Genomic DNA, 23,823 nt, shown 5'->3' on the forward strand with positions numbered 1-23,823 from the left:
ACATCAAGGTTGGGAGAGGCAACCCAGCATGGGGATTGGATGTCCAAAAGCCAGCTCAAGTTCCAGGGACAGGGCCTGATTTTACTGCTAGGAGCCCCACCAACAGACAACTGTCACACACATGAGGAGTGCCTAGGTCAGTCCCATGTTGGTCCAGAGTCAGTGAGTTCCCGTGAGCTCAGGTCAGCTGTTTCTGTGTAGTCCATATTTTTTAATCTATGTTCTTTTATGTGTCTTGATTACCTTTACTCTGTACTCCCCATCCTGCTTCCCCTCCATCTTGCTGGTGACTCCGCCTTTCTTCTCCCCAGAGTTCTCTCTGTCCAGAAGTCACGCCTATACCTCTTGCCTAGCTATTGACCATTCAGCTCTTTATTAAACCAATCACAGTGACACATCTCCACACAGTGTAAAGGAATATTCCACAGCAAGATACTATTGAGTTTTTGAGCCATTTGCAAGTATCAAAGCCATGCATAACTCATGGGCCATATAAAAGTACATGGCATGGCAATCATTTGCCAACTTCATCTTCTAGGTGAGAGGTGAGCCTTATAACATGGCCTCAGAGGTGGTGTTCCCTCCTCTTTATTTCAAAATGTAGGCTTGCAGCAATCCTGCTAAGTGGGTAACATTCCCATATGGGGGCACCAAGTTGGGAAGGTTTGACTACTTAGGATTACTGAGTAGGTCAAGTTGAGGTTCAACCCTAAATCTGCTTGACTCATTGCAAAAGGCAAAGATGCTTCTTCCAAACTGACATTACTGTAGTGAATTCTAGGCTGGTCTGGAAGTCTGGACTATAGAGTGAGACTCTGTCTTCAAAAAATAAAATAATACAGGATTCTATTAGGCTTATTGTACAAGCCACCATATAAATATTAAGAAACACACATTTAAACAGAAAGGAAATATAGGTAGGAAGAGTGGAGTCAGGTGTCATTTCTAACATGAGTCTTCTTGGTCTGTCCATGTGTTCACCATTTTCGAAACAGAAGCAGGGAATTGCTGCCCTGCTTGGGTTCCCCAGAGGAACTGAGGTGTGGAATGAGCCCTGCAGTCCACGAGGAGGGCCTGGCACAGCCCTGTGGTCCCAGAGCCACAGAAGGAATTAACAAGTGCTCTGCTTCATTTTTCCAGGCGCCGCACTGTGGGCTGACCTCCTGGAAGATCCCTTAGATGACTTGTGCAAACAGCCTTCCAAAATCAATAGACTGCAAAAATCTATCTGGCTTGTGAAATCTTCCTTGGTCCCCTTCACATCCATCAATCCCTTCCCTAACCCCCACCCCAGCATTTAAGACTCCCCCTGGGCCGGGCTGTTTGGTAGGAGCATTGCAGGCCTGGCGGCTGGCAGGTCAGTAGATAGCTGCAGTGAATTGATATGAGAGGTGAGTTGTAAAATATAAAAATAAAAACAGAGCCGAGGCAGCTATTGGGAATCCTTCTAGGCCTGTCGTGTTTATAGCAGTGTGAGCCCTCCACGGAGAGCTAGCTGCTCCCTTGCTTTGTTGTGGCCGTGGAGGGTTGCACTGGTTACTGTGTGGGTCTTGCTCCACAATGACAACGTCATTTATAGAGCAAATGCTATGGGCTGGGCACGGTTCTCCAAACCTCAGAATCAGTTAGCACCAGCCCTGAAAGCTTTGGCCCTGCTTTGCAAAGGACAGTACTGAGTCTCGGAGGGGTAATGGACTTGCCCAAGTCAGTCATTGCCCCAGGGCTTTGCTAGGATCCAGTCCTTTACTATCTTCCTCTGTAGTATGGGCCCAGTTCCTATGCCAAGACCACTCCACTAAAACCAGGTTAGAATCTTGACATTTATCACATCCCTGACATCAGGCCTTATGCCCAGGCTCTCCTTGATACCCTTACCCATCAGGGAAGCTGCAGTGTTTCTGTCTCCATGGCTTCTGGCGGCAGGTGACAATGAGGTGTTCCCATCTAATGAGGAGAATGAGTCTTGAATGTCCCACACCTGCCCCTATGGTCAGGGTGTAATAAGTACTGAATCTGGGATGTGGCTTGAATGAGAAATAATCCCCGGGACCTTGGATATTTGAACACTTGCCCCTCCCTCCACTGGTGGTGCTGTTTGGGGCGGGTTAGGAAGTACAGCATTGCTGGAAACCTGTCACTAGGGGTGGGCTTTGAGCTTATATAGCCTCACCCCATTTCCAGTTCCCTTTCTATGCTTTGTGCTGCTTTTGAAGAGGTGAGCTCTTAGCTGCCTGTTCCTGCTGCCATGCCTGTGGTTTGTGGCTCTGTTTCCCATCTATGATGGACTCTTACCTCTTTGGAGTCATAAGCCAAATTTAAACTCTTTCTTCCTTAAATTTTCTTGGCCATGGTGTTTTATTATAGCAACAGAAAAGTAACTTACTATAATGATGAGTCCTCTTTTCTGCCAGCCTGTCACTCAAGGTAAGTCAGGTTCCTAGGCAATAGCACCCGGAGCATTCTTACCTCGAATCTAGGGAAGCAGCTCCTCCTCCGTGTTGGGTCTGTGTATACAGCCAGCTCTGGCAGGGAATTGAAAACACTCATGCTAAGAACGAAAAGCATGCTGCAGTGTTTATGGAAAATGAGATGCGCTTGGGATTCAAGACTGCAGTGCAGGGAGAACCAATGGAGCTCATGAGATGGGAGTGAGAAGAGACGCCAGACCCAGAGTCTGGAAAGCTGTGTACCCATGCAGCCCTCGCCTCCCCATCACCAAGGTGCATGAAGTGGTCTGGCTTTCACAGGACACCTCAGTTTGGTTTTGTCTGTGACCTGAAGGCTAGTGAAGAAGCAATAGTCAAGCTGGACTAAGGTTTTATGTTTGGATCCATAATGTCCTTAGCAGAATTTCAGGTCTTAATAATAAATTTGGAGGAGTGCTAGGGATGGGACTCAAGGCCTCATTCATGTCAAGCCCAGATATTTTTAAATGTCACATTTCATAATAACTACCATTTTTAAAATTAACTGTTGAAGTCGGGAGCTATGGAGTAAAAGGTTTCAGAAACCAATAGATACCGCTGTTGGCAGTCCTGAGGACACACGGAGAGACTGAGTGTGAGTGGCATCTAGGATGTATACAGGCTAGCCCTGGAGTGGGCCTCATGTTCACCTGGGACAGGAGTTCGTAACATGTGATAGTTTGTCTTGGTCATCAGGTTGACAAGGTCTCAAGTCAACTAGGAGACTAGTCTCTGGTGTGCCTGTGAGAGGTTGTCTAGAGTGGGTTAACTGAGGTGAGGAGACTCGTACTAAATGAGGGCATTATGACCCCATGGGTTAGGATCCTGAGCTGAATAAAAAGCACGGGGAGCAGCTGCCTTTGTCTCCCTGCTTCCTTGATCACAGGCAGGATGTGAGCTACCTCTCGCTCCTCCTACCATAACAAACTGTGCTCCAGAACTGTGAGCTGAAATACACATACACATACACACACACACACACACACACACACACACACACACACACACTAGTTCTTAAAGTATCTGTGTCAGGGGTTTTATCACGGCAACAACAAAATGTAACCACTACACATGCCCACCGAAGAGCATCCCCTCCTGCCCCCAAAGGACCAGTACCACCCAGAAGAAGACAGAGTGCCAGACAGGGGGCCTGCAGGGCAGGTAGCACGTGAAACACAGGAGGCCAAAGTGGAGGAGGAGGCTCGTATGCAGGAGTTGAAGGATGGGATGACAGGGCTGAGGCAGACCTCAGGGAGAATGAGTCACTGGTTACTCAGATGGAGTGGGGCACAGACTACAATACTCACCAGCAGAGCAGGCAGAGGTCTGGGTTGGGCAGGGCTCTGGGACTTAGTGTCAGGCAACAGAAGTTTGGCTTTTGATCCGGTGCCCTCAGGAACAGAGTTCCTTCTTGACTCCTCCCGCTTCACAGTCATCAGCTGCCCACCATGTTATTCAGGCCACCAGTGGAGTCACCTTGATGTCTTTAGTTCCCCTCCTCCGGCTCACCCCCTTCAGGCTAGCAGGTTTTGTCTGCCCCATTCTCAGACCTCCCCAACCAACCTCCTTCCCCTGTCCAGCGTTCATCCTGGCTGAAGACTCCATAGTCTCTTCTCTGTAGCGGCCTCCTCAGCTGCTCCAGCTTCCACATACCCCTGGAAGTCAACACGACTTTTGAACTCTAACCTAGACCAAGCAATTTCCTAAAATGCTCTAGTAGCTTCCCTCTGTCCTAGGGTTGAAACCCAATTCCTGACATGGCTTTGCACTCCTTAGGCTAGTACTTTTGTTTCTATCCCAGACCGCCCCTCTAGACACAGCGACTGCTCAGCCCAGGCTTACCTCTGCTGGGAAAATGCCTCCCCGACTCTTGGTTTAGCTCACTCATCTCGGGTCTCCATCCTGTCCTACCAGGGCTTTCCCCACTCAGGAAAGCAGTCCCTCCCTCAACCCTGCTCCAGCTCCTACCGGCGTGGATTATTGGATTTTCTTCATGGCAGTTGTAGTCGGTATTATCGATTCATTTATTCTGAGTCACCCACTAGGGCTCAGCTCTTAAAAGTAAAGACTTGATCTGATTCCTGATAGAAACTCAGGTCCTAGGAAATAGCTGGGCCCTGGGGCTTGGGAATCCACGAGCCAACAGGTGAAGTCCCTGGACCCCTTCTCAGAACAATGCTTTTAAATAAATGTTTTAAAATAAAATACCAGTGTTTTAAAATAAAACACCAAGGATTGGAAAGGAAACCAAGCATAGGTAAACACATCGGAAATGGCTATTAAAATATAAAAATAAGTGACATATATGCATTATATTAACATAAAGCAAGATTTGAATAACTGTGTTAATATCAGTGTGAGGAGGGAAGCTCATGGCATTTTATACCCACTACAATTATGAGGTGATATGAATGTCCTGTGACTTCTATTAGTGAGAAGTCACGAGGCCTGCTGATACTACTGTGGTTTGGTGTCCGTGATGGTTAGCTTTGTCAACTTGACATAGAATCAGCTGGGAAGGGCGTCTCAGTGAAGGACTGTCTAGGTTAGGTTGCCCTCTGCATGCCTGTGAGGGACTGTCTTTTATTATCTGAACTGATGTGGCAAGACCCAGACTAAGAATGGGCAGCACTAGTCTTTGAGTTTGAGTCCTGGTTTATAAGAAAGGAGAACACTGGTGTGGGTACATTTATTCCCTCTCGGCCCTTGGCTGTGGATGTGACTAGCTGCTGCCGACCTGCCTCTTGACTTCCATTCCGACAGTGATGGCCTAGAACCCGGAATTGTGAGCCAAATACCTGCCCCCTCAAATTGCTTTTGTCAGGGTGTTTTATTACAGTAGCACAAATAAAACTGAGACAGAGTCTGTGTTCACGGTAGGAGTGGAGATTCATTGTAGGTTAGTAAAATTAAACGTATAATTTGTTTCCATCCAACTTCACAGATTCCTTAAGTTCACTGAGCCTGGCTTGAGAAACGGTTGTAAATGTTCCATTGTTATAATTTGGATAAATGAATGAGAGGATGAAGCTTTGGAGTAGACTAGTTGTGAAATCTATGTTTAGTTGAGACTTAGGTGAGTTTAGAGCCAGACTCTATGCTGGGTGGAGAAGATGGGATATTTCTGTCCTTGAAGAGTTCCCAGTCTGGTTTGACCAATACAGTCACAGAGATAAGGTAATCTCATTGCAATATAATGAGTTTGGTGGCCTGTGGCCCAGGGCTTAGCCCACTCAAGGATGTAGAGCAAGCCCCTGCAGGGAAATTCCTGGGAGCTGAATGCTAGAGAAGACATATCTGTCCTGATGGAGCAGGGCTGGACACATGTTCTAGACCTGGGGAACAGCATGGGCTGGACTCGGAGTTTCAGGGAGTTTTACAATCTAGGAAGGGACCAGAGTACAGTGAGGTGAGTAGAGGGGGTTCCTTTATTTCTCCCACAAGTGTTTACTGAGTGTCTGCTAAGGAGCAGGTCCTGTTCTAGAGATGAGTGATTCTGTACCATATGAGACAGACAGATCTCTGCCACCAGTAAGCCTGCATTTCAATCAAGGATCTGGGACAACAAACAAATACATACACATTATTGTGTATCATGGGAAGGTCTGAGAAAAATAACATATTGGCTGGGGAGGTGCTTTAGTGGGTAAGCCCTTGCCTTACAAGTGTGAGGATCCATCCCTAGAATCTTCACAGAAGTCAGGCATGGTGCATCCCTGTAAGCCCAGTGATGATGTAATAGGGGTGGGACAGGTAGAGTCTTTTTTTTTTAAATTATTTATTTTTATCTTATGTGCATTCATGTGTTGCCTGCCTGTATGTCTGTGTGAGGGTGTCAGGTCCCCTGGAACTGGGGTTAAAGACAGTTGTGAGCTGCCATGTAGGTGCTGGGAATTAAATCCGGGTCCTCTGGAAGAGCAGCCAGTGCTCTTAACCAGTGCTCCTAACTTCTGAGCTATCTCTCCAGTCCCGAGGCAGATTCTTAAAGCTCACTGGCCAGTTAGTCCAGTCTACTTGGCAAAGTTCTAGGCAAATGAGAGACCTTGTCTTAAACAAAAGATGAGAAACTTCCTGAGAAATGACATCTGAAATTGTTTTCAACCTCCACACATGTGTGCAAATGCACACATACACACACACACATACACACACACACACACACACACACACACACGAAGAAGAAGAAGAAGAAGAAGAAGAAGAAGAAGAAGAAGAAGAAGAAGAAGAAGAAGAAGAAGAAGAAGAAGAAGAAGGAATAAAAATGCTAGGTAAGGCCGCATGGCCATGAGGGCTGTAGTGTGGGGAACCCCTGTAGAACATGCTAGTAGGACTGGGAAGGACAGGGGCTACTGCTGACGCTGTTGAAGACTGTGAGGACTGAATCGTATCCCCCCCCCCAAATCTGTATACTTGAGCCCTAATCCCCAATAGGCCTGTGTTTGTAAACTGGGATTTTGGAAGGGTCATTAAAGTTAGATGAGGCCTTAGGGTTCTGCCTTCATCCACTAGGACTGTTATCTTGACAAGAAGAAGGGGAGATGTGGTGTGTGGCAGGGCATCCGTGCCTGGCTACAGGAGGGCACAGCTTGAGAATGGCCGTTGGCAAGTCAAGGAGAGACCGAGCCTGCTGGACATCTCCATCTCAGACCTCCAGCCTCAGAACAGAGACAGTGAGTATCTGCTGTTTAAGCCACACGCTGTGGTGTTTTGTTGTGGCAGCTCCAGTAGACTGGTCCAGATGTGCAATGTTAGAGGGGCCCAGATGGGCAGCTGGTAGAAATGAAGCAAGGTGGGAGAGAGAGCTCACAGCAGTCACTGGGGGTCATGGGAAGTGACAGGTGGCAGCTCGGAGGTGATATCCATATCAAGCAGGACTCCAGGGAGATCAGGAGTGTACTGGTGTATTGGCAGCCTGGGGTCCCAGGTAGACGCAGCTAGGGTAAGTTCCTGCGAGTGTGGGTTGGGGGACGTGGACACCTTGCAAGTAGGAACATGGTCACCAGACTCAGACTCCAGGACACTGGGGTTTCTCCCACCCCTTCATTTCCATGCCAACTAGGAAGTGGGGGTGGGTGGGGGTGGTCATTGTCCTACAACTTCCTTTCTCTGGGGGCTGGGCTCTTTGGGTCCCATTGTTCCCTTGCACAAAGGGGCAGTGATAAGCTGGTTGTTTGTGGCTTCTGGTGCCAGCAGGAGAAGCTGCCTCCCAGTTTTTCACTCCACCCCGAGGTAGCAGATGCTGCCAGGCCTCTGGACACAACAGGGCCTACAGAGGAAGGTTTGAGATTGTACCTGAGCCACAAAGGGGTATTGATGGGTTGTGGGCAGGCTCGGGAGGCTGAGGACAATGCCAGGATAGCCCTGGGCTGGCACAGGCTGTCTGGACTGTGAACAGTATGTCTGCGGCCTCTGTGTTCAGTCCCAGATTCCTTTGCTCCCTCCTACTCTTCCTCCCTACCCCCTTCCCTTGGTACCCCCCCACCCCAGCCTGTATAGCAGCTACCTACCAGTCAAAGTCTCTAGCCCTCCCGCTGCCTGCCTCCTCTTTGGGTAGGTTGCCACCCAGGTCCACTATGCCTTTGTTTAGATGCATCCTCACCTGCCTTCCCTACACACTTGTCTGAAGTCCCAGGGCCCACAGGAGCCTGTGGGAAGGGCTGATTCTCAGCTGCAGGAGCTGTTGACTGAACATGGCCGTCTGGTCGACCTGATCTCACTTGGATCCAGGCAGCCAGCCACTGGAACCAGTGACCTAACGTCTCATCTTCTGTCACTTGGACATCCTCTGGGATTTACTTTACCTGGATCCTGAAAACGAGGCTGTGGAAACAGGCTTCTGATGCCGTCTTCTTCACATTCTCACTAGGTCGAGTACCCTGGCTTTCCTTGGGACCCAGACATTCTGCCTCCTTGAGCCCAGGTGGCTTAGAATGGGCAGTTTTCTGTTCTGTTGCCAGGCCTCCTGTTCTGTGTCAGCACCTCTCTTCTTTCTTGGGTTGACCAGCAGTCTGGCACTTGGGTTTCCATCAGTGCCATGGAATCTAGCATTTTAAAGGACAGTCCAAGGAGACAGTGCCAATCTCCAAAGAGCAGCATTTTGGTTCTCTGGGCTGGTGACCTGGGACACCTGACCCCCTCTTGGCTCAGGTGTGTCAATGCTGCTTCACATCATAAATGCTCCGAGCTGCCCACTGTGGGGCCCTGTCTCATTTCATCATCGTGGAGTGACTTCCTGTTGAATATTTGCCAAATGGAGGTAGAGCGCACACTCCCCGAGGGTGAGCGCTTGCCCATGTTGTTCCACTTATGTGGGGCTTACGAGAGAGCTTGGCACAGAATCAAGCCCACCATAGCCCTCCTGAACATGTGAATGCCTCAGAGTCCCCTAGCCTGGCTCTTCAGTTCCCCTAGAAGGCTGAGAGCTGGACCTAATAGCTTTTTGGGGTTCTGTACAGTGCTAGACTCTGCTTTGTGTGGGTTTTCTTGGTAATAGTTAATATAACTTCTCCTGTGTTCTCTCTGATGAACCTAATGTCATAGGTAATTACAGATGACATTGGGTTGCTTTCCACAGCTCTGTCCCATTTGTTCCTTAGAGTCAGCTGCAAGGGACTTGGGACTCACTACTATTACCCCTGCTGCTTCCAATAAAGGAGAGGCCAAGACGTAGGGATGTTTCAAATTTTGCTCAAGGACACACAAGCTGAGGATGAGTCTCCATCCCAGCTGGGGACACTCTCCCCTGCTTGCCTGCCTGGGGACATTCTCCTTGCCTCCCTCTCCTGTTCTCTCCTTTAGGCCTACAGTGGGGTAGAGTGCAGTCCTGGTTTACTAGCGAGCCTTGAGAGTCTTCCAAGCTAAAGTAGGGACATCTTTCTGCCTGAGGGGACAGACATTCTCATCTAAATCTGGGGCCTCTGAGGACCCCCACCCTAGCTTTTTAGAATTTGAGATTAAAATCAATAAAATTAACCATGTAGGGGCTGAGGACGTAGTTCAGTCAGTAGAGTGCTTGCCTGGCATGCACAAAGCCCTGGGTTCTAGCGCCAGCGTCACATAAACCAGGCATGGTGTATGTGTACCTGTAATCCTAGTTCTTAGGGGGTAGAGGGGAGGACCAGCGGCTCAAGGTCATTCTTGGCTATCAAGTGAGTTCAAAGTCAGGTTGGGTTATGTGAGTCCCTGCCCAAAGAACAAAATACTGAAAACGTTCCATGTACAACTGTATTTCAGCGTCATGGGCACACTCCCTGTGTCATGCATGCCCTGTCACAACCATAGGACATTCTCAGCTGTTTTCCTCATCTCTAAAGAACTGGTCCCCACCCCCACAGCACCAGGTATCCTCACTCCCCTCTTCACTGGGGGGGGGGCAGCCATTACTGTCCCTATCGACTTTCAGTGTCTGTGAGATGGACTGGTCTCTGCATTTTGTACACAGAGGGCTATACCGTATGTGGCCTTTGTGTCTGGGTCTCCCACTCAGCAGAGCAGTTTCAAGTGCATGGTGTCCTCTGTCACCACACTTCATTCCTCTCTATGGACAAACAGCATTCCTTCATGAGGCTTGAGCCCATTAATTGTTCCTCCGGGCGAGTGATACTTCAGAAAGGCTCTGAGGAGAGTTTTTACTTCCTTGGGATGCCACATTCCGCACACCGACTGAGAAGCAGCCCTGCATCTCAGCCCAGGTGGACTCCCTTCTGCCTAAAGGAGTTCATGACACAGCCATGGCCTTGAGGACACTGAGATGCCCCTGAGAAGGCACAGAGAAGGTCAGAAGAAAAGACAAGCCAGGCCCTGCGGTGTACAGCTGCCACGCAGGAGGCAGAGGCAGGAGGACTGGGGTCCAAGGCCAGCCCGGGTTCCATGTACAGCAAAGAAACTGAACCAATACGTAAATAAATGAAAATGTGAATAAAGGGGCTGGGAGATGGTCCAGTCAAGAAAGCACTTACGCCAGTCTGGGGATCTGAGTTCAGGTCCTCAGCCTTCACGGTCAGCTTTGCATTGTAGAGTGTGCCTGTGATCTGTGCTGACGAGGTGGGGACAGCCAGATCCCCAGAGCTTGCTGGCTAGCCAGTCTAACCAAACAGGAGAATGTAAGATTCGTGAGAGACCCTGCCTCAGAATCAAGATGGACAGCAGTAGAGGAAGATGACTGACCTTGACCTCTGACCATCATGAATGTGTATATCCACATGCCTAACATACCTGCATAAACGTGACGGTGGGTGGGACTAGCCCTGGCCCAGGGTCACTGAGTGTAGAGTCCTCGGTGGCTCTCTCAGGACAGGAAATTAGGTCACAGGCCGGGCCCTGTTACTCCATGCTTACTCTTCCCTACCCTGTCCTGAGTGCTCCCTAAGACACAGCCAGTTTAAATCCAAGCTTGTGCCTCCCTTCCACCTTCACTGTGTCATTTTTTCCATGCTCACAAGAGCCCTCCTCAGGGGATGGATCACTAAAGCCTCACACGAGACACCTACACAAGGAGTGAGGGTTTCTGGAACAACCCTGTGAGGTAACCGTGTTACGGATCCAGGACCATGTGGCCCACCTTGCCGCACACCAGCCACGGCACCAGCAAGCACAGTCAAATGGGCAATGTGTGAGGAGATGGGAGACTTCCATCTCCAGTGCGCTCTCCACAGCTGGGTTTGGAGCCTCTGAGGGTTTTCATGAGGGGCAGGGTGACTGGAGGTTAAGAGAAGCGGGTGTAGCAGGCAGAGCCTAAAAGCTTGACCCCGGAACCCGAGCAGGGGCTGGCTCAGGCTTCCCCTTGGCTTCAGCTACACAGGTCCTGGTAGGTGTTCAGGAAGTAGAGCTTTAACTCTGTGACATTGTCCGGCGTTGGAAACTCATTCCTGCAACCCCAGGCCCCAGCACTCAAGAGGCTGAGGCGGGAGGATTTCTACAAGTTTGATGCCAGTCTGGGCTACAGAGTGAGGCCCCTCCACACACACACACACACACACACACACACACACACACACACACACACACACACAAATACTTATACCACTAATAACAACAATTATTAATATTATAAATTAACAGTTTTAAAAAGCTGTGCAAAAACGGTGTGTATGGCTGATCTGCTTTTGTCATGGGCTATTTCTAGTTCCCAGTGGGGACTGGGTGAGAAGCAAGGTCCTGTCCTAATGAGACCTGAGCACCACTACATGGCATCTGTGACTACCTGGCTACAATCCACAGTGTTTCCAGACATACTCAGTGTCATGGAGAACAGATGGGTCCCTGCATGCCAGGCTGTGGCTCGTATTTAACCAGATTGGAGTCAGCCATGGCTCCCCTCAGGCTCTCCCTCCCGGCATCCTCTTCTTAGTGGCTTTGAGAGCAGATTCAATTTCTCCCTATTACAAATGTTTATGAAAATGCTTTACAATTATTTTTGTGTGTGTATACACGTATATGCCAGTCTGTGTGTGGGGGTCAGAGGACAACTTGTAGGAGTTGGTTCTTTCCTTCCACTGTGTAGGCCCTGGGGGGTTGAACTGAGGTTATCAGATGGCCTTTTAGGTGTGGAGATCAAAAGACAACTTGGAGGAGTAGGTTCTCCAATTCTACCATTTAGGTCCTGGGTATCAAACTCAGGTCCTCAGTCTTAGCAGCAAGCATCTTTACCCAGGTTCTCCTTGATTGCTAACCTGGCCAGTGCTGATAGCCACGCTGTATCATTTGGCTGATGCAACAAATGTATCAGGACTTTCAGCTTCTTGAAATCTTGAAGCATGCTAGCCAGTCAGCTGGCCATCATGGCAGAATGCAGATGCCAATTCAGTGGTCTGGCTGAGTCACTATGATTGTCTGAATGAAAACAGCACCATCACCCCCATAGACTAATAGGGAGTAGCATTGTTTGAAAGGATTAGGACATGTGGCCTTGCTGGAGGAAGTGTGTCACTGGGGATGGGCTTTGAGGTTTCAGAAGCTCAAGCCAGGCCCATTGGCTCCCTCTCTCTTCCTGCCGATCCAGTTGTAGAATTCTTGGCTTCTTCTCCAGCACCATGTCTGCGTGCATGCCACCATGTTTCCTGTCATGACTACAACAGACTAAACATCTGAACCTGTAAGCAAGCACCCCCAATTAAATGTTTTTCTCTGTAAGAGTTGCTGTGGTCATGGTGTCCATTCACAGCAATAGAAACTCTAAGACAGGCACCCAGGTGAGCACAAAGCTGCTAGTCTCTGTCCATCCTGGGCTTCACAAGACCCCATACTCATTATCCTTGTGCCTGGGCTGAATCAGCCTTCATGGGGCCTTGTAGACAACCCATAACAGGACTAATTCTCCGTCTCCAGGGTACCAAGGCAGGACTCCTTCATGGCTGTAGGTATTCTGGCAGCTGTGACCAGCTTGGCTAACAGGAGACAAATCATAGTTCTGTTGTGCTAATGGTCAGAGGCCCACAGCTCAAAGTGCACCTGTGACTATCAAATACACTCTTCTGAGCCTGTGGATGCCACCGTTACCCCATGGCACAGCAGGGGGGGGTTGGAGACTCCACTCATGTGCATGGGGACTGTCCTGGGGTGTTCGTGTGGGAAGGATGGGAACTTTGGGCCTCTCTCCCTGGCTGCAGTCTCTGTTCTCAGTCATATGTAAACTGTTAGTGTGGCTTTGGGTGTCATATTACTGCCACATGGGCTGTACAGTGATGCAGGGGACAGGAAGGGGGACTAATTCCCCTCCTGGGGATGGCTGGGCCAGTTTCTGAGTCAGCATCCCCAGGAGGGGTTCAGTGTACATGGGAGAGTGGGCTCTGTGTAGAGACTGTGAGTGTACTCGGGCATCTGGAATATTCTAAAACCAGAAGGGAACATACACCCTAATCCCAAGAGAATGTGGGGAATGAGTAAGCTGCTCCAGGCTGGCCTGACAGAGCCTGAAGCCCGCTTTGTCTTTCAGAGCTTGGCATGGTCTACAGTGTCTCAGCTTGAGGGGCTTCGGTGCTTTCCTGGTAATTTATGGGACAACCATTTCCTCTAGGACTGGGGTGGAGCAGCAGAAGGCCTCAACTGTGTTCTGCCCCTTTCCTTCAAGGCCAGAAGGGCAGGAGTTAATGTGTGTCCCTGTTTGGATTGCGGGAGTTCAGACACACTGTGTAGGGGTAGGAATGAGGTGGGAGCGACTAAGTAAGAGACCTTTAAGCCCATATGTGGGGGTGACATGGTGAGGAGCTGAAGTAATCATTTTGAAGCATCTTTTAAAGTTGCCATGGTTCAAATCCAGGGCTGAGGAGCCAGACTCAGGAGTGGCCTCAGGATGGGCCAGGGGGATGCTTGGGTACTTAGGGTATGAAGTCAGGAAGTTGTCTCAGCAGGAGTGTCAAGGCCTCACCCAGAGCAACTGCTTGGCTCTATAGGTGCCTGGGGATGTTGAGAAAGGGGGCCCAAGTGAAGAGGGGTGGAAATAAGTTGAGGGGTTTCTTCTCAGAGCAAAGGAGTGTTGGAGAGGCTGAGGGGTGGCATCTGACATCTCCAGAAGGAGCAGACTAACTCAAGGACTTCCCCAGGCTTTATGTGTGCATTCATCCTGTCTTCATGAAGGTCAAATGTAGAGTGGTATTGTGCCCAATGTACAGGTGCAAGGATTGAGGCTCATTGGCAGATGTCACCGCATGTAACAGTGCAGCCACCCAGAAGTTGAACACATCTATAAGCAAACTGTATCTGCCAAGCCCCGCTGGGTAACTCTGAGCCACACTGTCTAGGGGTTGTGTGGTGGTGACCATCTTCCAGAGGGAAACATTTTGGTGTTAAAAGCAGAGACACAGTATCTGTGGATGATTCACAGAAGAAAAGCAGTTATAAGGGACCTTCTAGAAGCATCCTGTAAAGTTGTCCAGGAGACAGCTTTCTGGGCAGGAACTAAGGCTAGGCAGGTTTTTAAACTCCACAGAGTTTGTGTTGATTGCAGCTACTGACTGATGCCGGCTGTTTTCAGGAAGGATGGGAGCTGGAGTGGGGGGCGGGGCAGCAAGCTGATGATGTCTGTAGTTATGTCTAGACCATAAGGTAAGACTTTCATTTTGAAGGATTTTATCAAGTCAGGGTGTTTGGAGAGAGCTTGCCTCCATCTGTTGCTGTACCTGACCCGAGCTGAGTAGTCTCTGAGCTGGTTGATAAATACCGACTGGATAACAAGTGTTTACTATGTGCTGTAGTGTTATTGAATGCGCTTTATGTGAGTTACCTGACACACCTATTCACTTCGTTTGTAAATGGCAGTATGAGCCTAGAGATGTTCAGTAACCCAGCGTTGGAGTCATGGTTGTGATTTCGGACAGCCATTTTTAAAGGGCGTGCGTGCGTGCGTGCATGCGTGCGTGCATGCGTGCGTGCATGTGTGTGTGTGAAGACGGCTCAGTGGGTGAAGGCATTTGCCATTCAAGCCTGGCTGCCTGAGTTTGATCCCATGTGGTGACTCCATTTCTAATGATGGGCAGGTGGCTCCGTGGACAGCCCCTTTCTGTGTTTCATATGCCTCGGCAGCTTTCCCAGGGTGGCCCAGGCCCATCATTCTGTCAGGAAGGTGACACAGGGCTGTCTAACCCTGCCTATCTGTATTTATTAGCAGACACCCACGGAGACTTCCCTACGTCCTTGCTGCCCCCAGCCAGGTGGGCTGTGCACTTAGCTCTCTAAGCCTGCTCTTCTGACTCTTCTAAGCATGTGCACATCATCCTGTTGAAATGCAGGTTCCGACTCCAGAGTTCTGGAGTGACGAGTCGCCAGCTGACGCCAAGGCTGCTGCATGTTCACCTCTGCAGGACTCTGCTCTTGTCAGGTGTCAACGCCAGTGTCACTGGGAGACACTATGATGCATTGAAGACTTCTGAAGATGACACTTGGTGACAGGAGAGCCATGGAGCTCGGCTGGCTCCCTTCCCCACTTTCCTAGTGAATTTGGTTGTATGAGCAGTACACTTTTCTCTACAGGTGAGAGGGCCATGCACCTTTCCAGGCCTTTTATGGGATGGGGAAAGGAGTAAGATCCTACCAGCACTTAGGACCGTGGGCTTCTGGCTACCCTACCTTCTACAGCAACTGCATCAACATCTATGCTGCAGTTAGACCTGAGAGACGCCACAGTGATCTCCGGAAGATCTGCAGATTATGAGAACAACTGTGTCCTTTATGGTCTGCTTAAGAAAGAAGGGAGAAGTAGGGTGATGGTGGCGGCACACGCCTTTAATCCCAGCACTCAGGAGGCAAAGGCAGGTGGATTTCTGAGTTCTAGGTCAGCCTGATCTACAAAGTGAATCCCAGGACAGTCAGAGCTACACAGAGAAATCCTGTCTTGAAAAAACCAAAAAGGAAAGAAAGAAGGAAGGAAGGGAGAAAGGGAGGGAAGGAGGGGCTGGAGAGGTAGCTCAGTGGTTAAACTCATGTACTGCTCTTGCAGAGGACCTGAGTTTTGTTCCCAGTACCCACGTGGGATAACTCACCACTATCTATAACCCCAACCTCAGGAGATCTAACGCCTCTGGCCTCCAAGGGCACCTGCACTCACATGCCCATACTCACACAGAGATACACACACACACCCACATAATTAAAAATAATAAAAATAAATATTTAAAAACCAAATCACAGGGATTTGTAGATTTTCACATTTGAGGCAGAAAAAATATTTATAGATAGAAAAAACTTGGTTATTTTTTAACATGACTATTTTAGTTAATTGGTAAATTATACCTTCCCATTTATTGATTTTGTAGTTGTTTTACTATTTATAGTGATAAACAATTTCCAGTATCTTTACATTTTTATTTATTATTATTGTGTGTGTATGATGGGTGTGTGTGTGTGTGTGTGTGTGTGTGTGTGTGTGTTTGGGGGAACATGTCAAGATTCGTGTGTGTAGTTCAGAGGATGACGTCATAGAGTGGAATTGGTTCTTTCTTTCTATCTTGAGGATTGCAGAGATCAAAACAGGCAGCACCTTTACCTTCTGAGCCCTCTTGGTGACCCTGATTTTCCATGTCTTTCTTTGTGGGAATATATTCATCTTTTTTGCAATGTTGTTTTACAAAATTTTCTGTTTCACCTGAATTTTCTACTTTCGCCATTTTTAGCATGTTTCTTCTTTACTGTGTTCTTTCCATTTTAATGATGCATGCATTTTTATTATTAAAGTCATTCTCTCTTTGTTTAAAAAACACATGATTGTTTCAGAAAATGCAGGTAATATAAATAAATAGAAGAAGGTGTGTGTGTGTGTGTGTGTGTGTGTGTGTGTGTGTGTGCTCAAGCGAGCATATATGCATGTGTTCGCATACAATTCCACCTATTCAGGAACAACTTCCATTAACACCTTAGAGTCCATATTCCAGATGCTTCTTTATGTCAATACCAGTTGGGTTTTTTTTTTTTTCACTTTTTACAAAAAGTCGCCAAATTGTTCCATTTTGCAACATGTTTTCCTCACTTACTTTACTGTGAACATCTTTCCATGTCATTAAACCTTTTCAGAACTGTCATGTTTGTGTCCTGCTGTATTGTTTGGCTCTTTATTTTTAGAGACTTCACGGCTGGCTATTCTGCGGGTTTCCTGTCTTTCACTATTATAATCCATAAGGAAGCCAATGTGCTTTAGAAAACAAATTTTTGTATTCTTCTTTCCCTAGGACAAATTCTGGGCATCAACCTGCTGGGTCAAAACAAAAAACAAACAAACAAACAAAAAACCACATTTACATTTCCAAGACGTGTTAAAAATACTCTCAGAAAAGTTGCCCAAACTTCAGTCCCACTGAAGTATGCAGGTGTGCTCTGTCCTTGCCGGTGGCTAAGAGCGCATCTCTTACGTTCTTAGGCTTTCTCACAGGTAGAACCACATCTGAAAGTTGTTCCACTGTGAAGTCCTTTGATATTAGGGACATTGATTATTCTTTATATGTACCACAAAAGTTGATTTCTATCTTATCAATCACTGCTCTGTTTTCTTTATGCTTTAAAAGAGGACCTTTTTTAAATTATTATTTTAGAATATCCCTTTTTTTTTTTTGGAAGACACCTTCACCCTTTATTGTATATTTTTATAAATCATTTTCTTGGTCTGACATTTAGTTTGGACTGTAATTTATGCAGAAGTTTTTTTTTTCATTTATTTAACTGTGTCCTAATTAACTTTAACGACTAACTTGACACAGTCTAGGGTCACCTGAGATGGGAGTCTGAATTGAGGCCATGGTTCAGGTTGACCCATGGAGGTCCAACATGAAGAAGACACTGGTAGCTCTGGATTCTCTTTGCCCTTCGCTTAAACCCACCCCAGCTGCCCAAATCATCCTCTCTCAAGCCTCTAGCACTTTTCTATCCGAAATTGACTTGGGTTACAGGTCGCGATCACTAGATGTCACTTCTCTTCTGGACCACGAATCTCTGAGGGCCGGTCTCCCTTTACGGACTCCTAGAACATCACTGCAACTCTGGGTTCCCAACTCCATAGAGAGGCCCTTTCAGAACTGTGTTCTGGCTACCGGATTAGCAGCCAGAGCTGTGTTTTCCCCCAATGTCTCCTGTTTGTTACAATCAAGTTGCCCTCGCTGTTATCCATTCCCAGGGAGCTGGTTTTATTGATCAGGCAGCCCAGCCAATCTGGAAATTACAACGAACCAGACCCACTGAAGACAGGGATCCCTTTATCAGGCATCTTTACCCCCCTTCATCCCGCCTCGCAAAATTTTGTCCCCAATGATTAAAATCTGGACCGTTGTTTCATTTTGCATGGGCTCCTGTAGGAAGAGCATGGCCTACCTCAAGCACTGGAGCCAGATCCTATTTCATGAGTGCGCTGTGTATTTTCCAGCAGAAAAGGTTGGAACCAGGGCTCACTGTTCAGAAATTTGACTTCCTGGGGGGAGGGACTGCGAAAAGGAAGTGATGAGTTCACCCAGAGGACCCAGTAAAAGACACACAGCCTCTCTCTTTCCTGCTTTTGAAAGACAGCTGTTAAAAAAACAATCTCTGCCTGCCCTTGACGCGTATACCATCTGCGGGTGCAGGATCCTGGCTGCTGAAGCCCAGCATCAGCCAGCATCATGGTCCACATTGCTGAGCCAGCGGGGTGAGGCCCCTTTGGGTCCAACATCCCATCCCTGCTTTCACTACCAACATGCAGAAAAACCTAAGTGTGTGAGTTCTGACTTCCCCAGGAAAAGAAGAGATAGAGTATGGCAGGGTGTTTGCTGAGAGCCTGGGGCTGCAAACTCAAGATACCTCGGCCACCTCACAGGAGCAGAGCAGTGTTCGGTGCTCTTTAAAATGCATCTTTCAGGCATCTGGAGCGGCACTGTGTATAGAAATAATGCATATGACTTCCGGGCCTGGGTCGTTTGACTTGAGTGATAGAGGACAAGTGCACACTTGACATTTTTCCTGTCACTCAGCAGTGTTCCAGCCGTCCCAACCTTCCATCTCCAGGCTGGAAGACTGAGAGAGACCCCGTCTGTCTGCGTGTTTGCCAGAGATAATGGTAACTTCCAGCTGTGTCACTCAGCATGGAACAGTGTTCATGAACAAGTGTGGGGCATTTATGTCCTGTTTCTGGTTTGCTTATGGCCACAGTGTGGCTGTGTTGTATTGTGATAGATAACTGCTCTCTCTCTCTGTCTCTGTCTCTCTGTCTCTCTGTCTCTCTCTTTCTCTCTCTCTCTCCCTCCCTCTCTCCCTCTCTCTCTGAGACAGAGTTTCTCTGTGTAGTCCTGGCCATCCTGAAACTCGATTTGTAGACCAGGCTTGCCTCTGCCTCCCAAGTGCTGGGATTAATGGCATGCGCCACCACCGCCCGGCCAGTACATGACTCTCTTGGTCTCTCTCTGTTTATCAAAAGGCAGGTGACCAGACTTGCACATGTGAAAACCTTTCGAACAGGGGTAGGCTGGCAAACTATGGCCTAGGGCCAAATGGCCAGTACCAGCTTCATATAGCTTGTGTGGGTAAGAGGGCTTTTTTAGATTATGAAAAAAAAAAAAACCCAAAGACATATAAAGATGATATGAGAAATCACAGTATGCTGAGTACAACAAGGTAGACCCCAAAGGATGGCCACACTACAATCCCACCTAGATGACGTTCCGAGAGTGGTCAAATCCATAGAGATAGGGATCCAGGAGGGTGCCTGGGCCAGGGGAGCTGGGAAAGTGCAAATGTGTACAGAGTTTCCATTTGGGAGCTGCAGACGTTCTAGAGCTGGATAGCAGCAACAGTGACGTAAGCCTGAATGTACTAGATGCTGGCTGAACACACACATGTGGTGACTGAGGTGAGGAAGTCTAGATTATGTCCATTTCACTGGAAGAACTGTACTTGGTATACAGCAAGCACTCGACACATGCTAGCTGCCTGCATCATACAGAATTGGAAGTAGATAGTGGTTAAGGTCTACGGTGATGCTCATAACCAGAGTGACTGTGGACACTGTGGGTCCCTAATCATTAGGCACACAGCGTGAGGAAAAGCAGTCTGCCTGCTGGCACATTTGGGTGAGCACAGCTTTTGCTCTGGGTTCAGCAGTGGGGACCAGGTAAGCAGTGGGATTTCCTTTGCCTGAGGGGAGCCACCAACTAAAGGGACTTGCTTGAAGGTTTCCTACTCAAGCGGCCAAAATACCAGCTTCCCTGGGGGCCCCCACTTCCTAGTCCCTCTCCATCCTATGCATCCTATGCTGTCAGTGAGCGGCAAGCAGCCCCCTACAGGGTGAATTTAGGAGATGGGGCTACTGCCAAGGTCCGGCTTGCTTTCTTCTGGCACTGTGAGCAGTAGCCTTGAGACAAGGTTAGGATCATCACTGCTCCACAACTGTCTCAAAACCACCTCCTCCTCTTCAGCAACTGACTCATCCACAGCATGAGTTTTTTTCCCTACCGTCTCTTCGTTTTGTTTCCGAAATATTTGAGTTATAGCTAAACTAACCAGGCGTGATCATGCCACAACACTCAGAGACTCCCATCTTCTTGTGGAAACACACCACAAGTGTGGGAGCAAATCGGGGGGGGGGGAGTGGCAGTGAGAACGGGCAGGAGGGCGAGAGAGATCTAGAGAACTGCTAAAGAGCTTTGAGGGTTAAAGCCATCATCAAGAAATGTGGACGGGGAGAGCCAGTGGAGGCCCTAACCTCGGGGTATCTGCTTTCAGAGAATTCTGATGGGTGGAGAATGCAGTAGCGAATGCAAGGGGTTTCACCAGGCAAGCGGCTTGGCTGGGAGTCTAGCACAGAGCCGCTGGGATGCTGGCCTCTGAGTTACCACAGTCTGTGGCTGTCGGCTCGCTTGCCTGTCTGGCTGCAACTTAACTCTAAAGCAGTATTCCTTGTCCTTTTTTTTTCAAGGGGGCTGGGGGAGGGGGGAGGCAGGGTGCCTTTGCTGTGCCTTTTCTTGGCAGCCTGGCTTGGAAGTGGCGAGTGCTTTTCGCCCTAGTCAGATCTGTAAAGACTATATGGAGGCAGGAGAAACTTTAGCCTGTTTAAAGAGAAACTCAGTCCATATGTGGGTGCCTGACAAGACCCAGGGCGTGCTGGAGATTAAAAAAATATGGTGATCACACTTTGTTTGGGACATGGAGGGGGAGGGAGGGTGGAAGAGAACTGGGTAATTCTTTTAGCAAGCAAAGGCATGTGTGAGGCAGAGATCTGAGAGACACTGTAAACACATTTTTACAAGCCGTGTTCAGAACTGACTCATTTGTGGGGAAAGAGCCTGCGTTGACCAAGGTTCTGTTGTAGGTAACCCTTATCTAACAATGGGGCATACCGATTGTCTGCCATTGCTGGGGCCAGGCAGAACATGCGAGAAGTGTGGGGGGTGGGGCCCTGTGGAGAAAGCATGATGTAGAAGAGACCCGGAAAGTAGAAGAACGGCATCGTGGCACACACAAGCGGCAGGGTGAGGGGAAGGAAGTGTGGAGCCCACGGTGAATGTTTAACAACCGGTTCTCAAGAAAGACCGGAAAGGGCCCTGATTTGTAGCATTTTCTGAGGGCCGTGGTATGAATCCCTCTATGAGGGCCAGTTGGAAGCTCTCTGCCTGACTTCCTGAACGTTCCTTGAGAAGGAATGGACTCCATCGGTTCCCGGAACCTGAGGGAACAGGCTCCAGCACACATGAAATCGGCATCCTCCTGACAGGAGGTGGAAATGGGAAGGCAGCTTAGGGTGAAACCCTGGAGGAGCAGGCATGAGGCTCAGCTCTGAAGTAGCAGGCCACACTCTCCTCTTACCGGAGGGAGACAGCCCACTCAGCAGCCATGTTCTGGGCTCCTGTGGAGAGTTTCTGTGGCTTGTGGGGGGAAATGTGGGTTCTTTAGGATTGTCATCAATATGATAGGTTTCCCGAACATCCCCATTCAGCAAAAGTTTATTTGGGAGCCATGGGGTACCACCCATAGGGCCAGGCGTGCGCTCTCTCTCTCTCTCTGGAATCAGAACCTAGAAGCAATTTAAAAAGCAGGCAGTCACACACACACACACACACACACACACACACACACACACACACACACACACAGAGAGAGAGAGAGAGAGAGAGAGAGAGAGAGAGAGAGACTATAATAGACTAAATGCTGTACCTTGTGTTCAGTGCAGGAGCTCAGGCCTGAAGGAGTCCTACCTTTCTAGTTCCAGCAACTCTGGTTGCTGTGATGTGGCCTTGGAGGGGTTTCTTAATCTCTTGGATGCTCACTGCCGTCCTTTGTGCATAAGGCCCTTGCATAATTATAGTGAAGGCTAAGCGACCACCTTATAGCTTCTCTTAGATGTGTCTGTGGAGAACCCAGCTGAGCTTTATATCCACAGAGTAAGCCTGATCCTGGGGTCAAACTGGAGTGACCTGAAACCCATGTTCTGCTAATAACAGCCAATGTGACTTCATGCCCTTTAAAACCTGTTTTGGACTCAATAGATTCATGGGTCCAATCAACAGGTTGAGCTGGTGGTTTCTAAGGCTCTCTTGTAGTAAGTCAGAACAGCAAGAGTGACCACACAGCTAGCGACACTGGGACAGTCCTGTGTGATACCTGCTGTCCTGGTACAATTACGGTGCCCTTTTCACTGTCAAAAATGTCCCTGTTGGACAGTAGTGTGTCCTTTAACTGCTGTTTTTTTCCGGCTTTGTGTATGTTGTATGGACTCGAACGTGTGGACCCATGCATGCACACACAGAGGACAGGACTTAAGTCCTTATCACTCTTGACTTTATTACTTTGAGACAGGGTCTTTCACTGAACTGGAAACTCGATGACTGACCAGTGAGCTCTTTTTTGTATAAGCCTGTCTCCCTGAAACCTCCACCCCATGTAACAGGCGCACCCAATCGTACCTGGCTTTTTATGAAAGTTCTGGGGATTCAAACTCAGGTCCCCAAGCTTGTAGAGCAGGCACTGTTACCCATTGAGGCACTTCCCAAGCTCCTAGTTAACATTTTTTTGTTTTGTTTTGTTTTTTGAGACAGGGTTTCTCTGTGTAATTTTGGTGCCTGTCCTGGACCTTGCTCTGTAGACCAGGCTGGCCTCGAACTCATAGAGATCTGCCTGGCTCTGCCTCCCAGGTGCTGGGATTAAAGGCGTGCGCCACCACTGCCTGGCTAGCTAACATTTTTTTAAACGCACTTTATAAATGGAACATCATGTCATTGTTTCAGCTATGAAGATGTTAGGCCAGATGCCCTCCTGGTTACATGAATCTAATATCACACCCCCTCTTAATCACTGTTTCCTCTGCTGTTCTATTCTAGTCTTGTGGTTCAGGAGAAGTTTCTAGAAACAAGTTAAAAGAGCTTGGCATATGAACTTCGTCACTGCTAATAAACTAAGAGTATTAGGCTGGTTCCCGGCGTGCATGCTGGCAGGCTTGCACGCCAGTGTGCACAGGAGGCATTAGGCACTAAGAAGACATTCAGCAAGTGGGCTTTCCCTCAGCCTGGCGCGCTGGGGAGGCCCACATCATCTGAAACATTAGCTTAAGCAAAGCACCAATTAAGTAGGTGTGCTGGGTGGGGGCATGTTTCAGCTTGATCATTGTTCTTTATCCTGGGCAGATGTGGGTCAGATTCCCAGAGATGCCCAGCCCTGATGCCAAAGAAAACTGGGCAGATCTAAGAGGGCCTTAAAGAGACAGTGTTGCTTTTCTAGGTGTGGCTGGTTTGCTTGAATCAGGGTCAGAGACAGAGGAAAAAGTAAAGCCTTAGGTGGTCAAAGCAAGGTGGGAAGTGTGGATGTCCAGTTTCCCACATTTGTCTGAGGAGAGTCTCTTGAATACCACACACTGCTCTAGATACCATATGTGTGTGCCCGTGTGTGTACCTGCTTGCGTGTGTGTGTATGTGTGTGTGTG

This window comes from Peromyscus eremicus, chromosome 1 (genome assembly GCF_949786415.1).
Source record: "Peromyscus eremicus chromosome 1, PerEre_H2_v1, whole genome shotgun sequence".
Classification (NCBI taxonomy): domain Eukaryota; kingdom Metazoa; phylum Chordata; class Mammalia; order Rodentia; family Cricetidae; genus Peromyscus; species Peromyscus eremicus.